Genomic DNA, 5,835 nt, shown 5'->3' with positions numbered 1-5,835 from the left:
AAGGACGATGGCAACATATGTACAAATGTGCTTGATACAATGGATGTATGGGTTGTTATAAGAGCTGCAAGAGCCCTCCTAAAATATGATTTAAAAAAAACACCAAAAAAAACCTCTAAAATAACTCACTGCCCTTGAGTTGATGCCAACACACAGCGACCCTATAAGACAGAGTAGAACTTCCCCCTGTAAGTGTTTGAGATTGTAACTCTTTATGGGTGTAGAAAGCCCCATCTTTCTCCCTTGGAGTGGCTGGTAGTTTTGAACTGCTGACTTTGTAGTTAACAGCCCAATGCATGACCAGTATGCCACCAGGGCACGGCATGTCATGGGCTAGAAAACAAAACAAAATGGGATGTAAAAAATAATGAATAAACTTAAAGTCTCCTGACCAAATGCAGAACAGCATTTCAAATTCTCATGGAGACTTTCTGGAACCATTGAGGCTGGTTGAGTCCCCCAAGAAACTATTACTGCCTTGAGATAATCTGTGGTAAATATAGAATCATTTGTCAATTTGAGGATTAAGAGTATAGGGGTAGAAGTCTAGCTTGTCAATCAGATCATAGCCAATGAGGCCTCTGTGTGGGCATGGCCTTCTCCTGAGAATTCTGGGAAATTTGGTACTTCCTCCTCAGAGGTGGGAGACTCTGCTCACATCCTGGGAGACATAGCAGTTGACAAGAAACATGGACCCACCCTGATGCAGAGACCCTTGCCAGCGCTGAGATGTTTCCAATGACACTGGATCCAAAGACTTTCTACCCACTGGCCTGTGATCTTCTACATTCGGTGTCATTGCATGTGTTTCGTGAGTATCAAGAGGACTTTATAGATTGGTATTGGACATATGAACTAATATCAGGCTTATGGACCTGATCTGGACTGGGCTGGGATGTTTTCTCAATGTTCAATTGCTCTTGTATATAAATCTCTTTCTTATACACATATGTGTGTCAATGGATTTCTCTAGTCTACCCAGACTAACACATCATCTTTAAACCAACCAACCAACCAAAAACCTGTAAGCCAAACTTGGAACCATGGAGTCTGTTCTGGCTCATAACAACCCTATTAGACAGGGTAGAACTGTCCCTGTGGGTTCCCGAGACAGTAACTCTCTATCGGAATAAGAAGCCTCATCTTTCTCCTGAGGAGTGGCCGATGTTTTTTGAACTCTAAACTTGTGTTTGGCAGCACAATGTATAACTCTTCTTTCTCCAGCAAACCAAAACAATGGTTGAGCTTAATTAGTAAGAAATGTCAGCCCGGACTAGCCTAACTACGTAGACAGGAACTATCTAGAGTAAAATTTGCAAAAGCCAGAACGTGTTTAAGGCAGAAACCTCTAAAATTTTCCACGGAAATGAATGCTAGGAAAGTGATACAATTTACCCTGCCAAGGATGGAAAACTGGAGACTCAGAAAAACAGGGCGGGCCTGCTTCACAGGTGTCACTGTATATAACAACAGCGACTCGGAAAGATTAGATGGGAAACGGGGGGCAGCGAGTTTATACTGGGGAGGGGGACAAGTTGGGAAAAGTGGTGAGGAGGGGTGGATAACCTGAACAATGTAATCCATGTCCTGAAGTGCACATGTAGAAATTGCTGAGCTGTGCATGTCCTGCAGTGCATATTCTCTTGTTGTTAGGTTGTCTACGTCAACAACAACAACAACAAAATGCTTCCAGCCCCTCCTCATCCCTTAGTCTCCTTCTGAAGCTGACACCTGCTGTCTTCAGGGGACCATTTTCTACCCCAGGCTCCAGCCTTATGTGATTAGTTTTCATTTAGAGAGATTAGAGAGGGTTATGGGATGTTGGGCTGCTAACCACAAGGTTAGCCGTTCAAACTCACCAATGGATCAGTGGGAGACAGATGAGATTTCAGTCTTGGAACCCCGACATAGGGTCACCATGACTCAGGGTTGACTCATTGGCAGTGGGTTGAGTTTGCTTTTGTTTTTTGTTTGTGTGGGGCGGGGGTGGGCACTTGGAGAGAGGTAGGGTCTAATGCATTGCTCTGGGATGAGACAAGTTGCCTAGCTTTCTGCACCCAAGTCTTATCTCTGAGACAGTCGGGCCAGCACAAGAGAGTCAGGTTCATGCTCTGCCTCTTGCACTGATTTGCTAGTCAACTTGACCCCAGCTTTCTCTCAACCCCCCATCAACCCTGAACAAGAAATAATTATCCTGGCTCAGCCTTCCTCCCTCTGGGGCTGTGTAAGGTAGGACCGAAGACCTCAGCTTGTATACCTATAGGGACCCAAGTGATGAAGGGGTGGTGGTGGTGGTGGTGTGTGTGTGTGTAGTGGTCACAGTCAGAGGTTTTAAAATCTACGCCTTCCCAAGATTCCCTATCAAAAGTTGCATTCCCAGCTCACACCTTTGGCAACCCATATGTTATAACCTTCATTGTGAGTGAGCTGTTATTCTTGTCCCTGGTCCAAGAATTACTCTTGTGGGACCATCCACAGCCTCGTTCCCTTCTCCTTACTGAAGAACGTGCTAACTGCCGAACACAGCCCCCTCCCTCCTTCTTAGCAGGTCAAGCATGTCAATCAACTGGATTGAGACGAACAAATTGGTGAGCGGGGCGGGTTGATTTCCACTGAAGGTGGCTGAGATTGACACCGGGTGAAAAAAGGAGGCGAGCTGGAGGGCGGAGGGAGGAGATGCCCCCTCTCTCTGGGGAAGATGTCAGGGAGGTTGGGGTGCTTTTTGGTGGAGGGTAGAGAGTGAGGGTTGCAGAAAGCAAGGCTTCAGGCAGCTATGGGATGATAAGGAGTTGAACACCAAGAGGAACAGAAGCAGGGATGTAAGGACATAGGACTATGGATGACAAATTTGATCTTATTTAATGTTCTTTGAGAGACCCAAGTCTTTCTCCTTTAATCTAAGACAGCACACATTGTAAATCTTTCCTCTATTTTCTGTACAACTAGGAAAGAAAAGGCACTGCCCGTTAACTTCTAGTGCTATATTTCTTTATCGTGTGTTAGATGTTTCCTGATCTTGGAATATCAAAACGTTAAAAAGGCTAAGCAGAAAGAAAGTGTTTTGAAACTGATGATGGCAACATATGTGCAAGTTTGCTTGATATAATTGATTTAGGATTGTTACATGTAAGGGGCCCCAATAGATGATTTATTAATACTTTAATATCAATAAATTCATATTAATAAAATAAATAAATACGCTAAACAATGAGTCCAAGGAAGAAGAAAATGTTCTAAAATTGATTGTGGTAATGATTGTACAACTCTTCTTGATAATTGAATTCTTGACTTATATGACATATGGAACAATAAAACTTTTTAAAATGTGTGTTAAAATAGAGGAGTGTAGTGTTTTAAACAGACGAATTTCTAAAGTAGAGGAATACAATGAAGACGTGGTCTGGCCCACATGGGCCTTGTGAATCTCTTTGGAGGCTAGTTGTGGTTTTGGTGCCTACCCTACCCATTCCCACCCTCCAGCCCCTTCAAAGAAGAAACACTGTGCCCTCCACAGTACCTATGACAGGTGCCTAGAACTTATTAGGAACTCATCTATCCAGATCTTACGGACCAATCTCATGTTCTTGAGAGGCTGCAGTCAGGGCCTCTCTCAAAGTCTTTATGCACATTCTGTTTCATTATAATGACGATCTGAGAGCGAGATAGGCTGGCACATCTCAATAGGCTGGCACATCTCATAGTCTGGACATCTGGATGATCAGATGACTTGGTCTCAGTCCCCCTGTGTATGTTTGGGTTTATGACCATTTCAGTGCTGAAAGTGTACCAATTGCTCTGATTATTCTAGGCTCTAAAGGCAAATAAAGATGGAGACTTACCATACAAAGATGTGTCTGTGTATGCTTTGAAGAGGGAAAAACAGTTCATGGTGGTTTTAAGAAAGGTCCATGGACGCTTTAGATCTGGAACTGAACGCACCCTGGTGACTCAGTTTTCAGCCAAACAATAGACAGATCTATAAGGGCAACAGTCCCACTCGTGAGGAGCATGCACATTAGAACAGTCAACCTTTTGAGACCATGTAGGCAGCATTGGTCCCAGAACGAAACTCAGAGAGTTAGAAGGGAGGAAAAGTAGAGGCAGGAAACCAGGGAGGAGGCGTGAAGACAGGGGATTGCAGTGGGTGAGAGGGAATTAAATGCATATGGACTCATCTGCCGCTCCAGTCACCAGCCTGCCCTGATAACCTTGGATTCGTCTGCCTCTGCAGTCACCAGCCGACGGTGTTACTGCCAGTGTTGGAATCACCATGTTCTAAAGCTACATGACTCAGGGACGTCTCCAGCTTAACATCTGACCCGCAGATTGGAGCCTGCCTGGCCTTGACCATTTCTATTTGCTTGATACACGCATGCGCACACATGCGTATGTACATATATTCATTCTGGGTTAACTTCTCTAGGACCCTGGCCTAAGACAGCGTTTTACAGCAACACAGTCTTAATAAAATAGCACAAAATGGCTGGTTTTAGTTTCTCACAATTCTGGAAGCTAAAATTCCAAATCAGGGTCTTAGTATGTCCAGTATTTCTATGGGCCTCTTTCCTAATTTCTGCCAGCAATTCTTAGCATTCCTTTCCTGTTTATAGCTGCATCTGCTTCCTATTACATGGTGTCTATAGCCCCCTGTGTGTGCCACTCAATTTTTATAAGAGACTACTCACAAAGAATTAGAAAGAGGGCTTATCATACTTACTATATATACCGTATATACATGGATAAGCTGAGTTTTTCAGCCCATTTTTAATGCAGTTTTTGTGGTAAAATTAGGTGCCTCGGCTGATATTCGGGTTGGCTTATACTCGAGTATACATGGTAATATTATTTCATTTGGCCCATGATGTTCTTGTTGTTGTTAGCTGCTGTTGAATTGACTCCAATTCTTATCAACACTATGCACAACAGAACAAAACACTACCCAGTTCTGTACCATCCTCACAATTGTTCATTTTGAGCTTACTGTTGCAGCCACTGTGTCTATCCGTCTCATTGTGTGCATCCATCTCCTTGAGGATCTTCCCCTTTTTTTGCTGCCCCTCCCCTTTGCTAAGTATGGTGTCCTTCTCCAGGGGTTGATCTTTCCTGATATCATGCTCAAAAAACTTTTAAAAACTCCATTTCTGCAAATAGGTACACGGATTAGCACTTCAACCTGTCTTTGGGGTACTCATGTTCATCCATAGCACCCACTTTCCATTCTCCATGGAATGAGAATCCAAACACGAATGACTCTGAAGTCATAAACAACCGGACTGACTTAACCTCTTCTTTCTCCAGCTACTTTACAATGCAATCATTGTAACTCCGAGCCTATTAAGCAGTAGCTCCTGGCATATTGGCCTTTACAAAATGCCCACTATTGAATGGTGCTGTATACTCCATGTCTGATTTCAGGCCCTGGGTCTAATTCAGTGGTTGGCACGTAAATAATGAATGAATGATAGATGCTTTCACAGATCCCGGATTTCCTCACTATACTGTCTTTATAAAAAGTGAGTCTGTTCTCAGGCATGTCTTATGTGTGTGCTTTGACTAGCTTCCCAGCGCGACATGTTTTTCAAGGTTCAGCAGGACTTGAGGCATTTTGTTTAGTTCCCTCTGTGCTCAGCGCTGGGTAAGTCCAACTGTTTCCCGTGCGCCCCGCCTCCCTGAGGCCTCCGTTCTCTCTGTGGTTTGGGCTGGAGAAGCAGCACACGTAAGCTCTTCCCGGCGGTTTTCATGTGGTTGGCAAAGAGCTAACGCCAGTCTTGGAAAAGGAAGGGCCCGCAGCAACTCCAAGCCCATGTGATTCTGGACAGTTGGGTAATAACGAAG

The sequence above is a fragment of the Echinops telfairi genome, unplaced genomic scaffold, assembly GCF_000313985.2.
Source record: "Echinops telfairi isolate 266 unplaced genomic scaffold, ASM31398v2 ScPeMD7_70;HRSCAF=299, whole genome shotgun sequence".
In the NCBI taxonomy this organism is placed as follows: domain Eukaryota; kingdom Metazoa; phylum Chordata; class Mammalia; order Afrosoricida; family Tenrecidae; genus Echinops; species Echinops telfairi.
Note: the sequence above shows the minus strand (reverse complement) of the source record.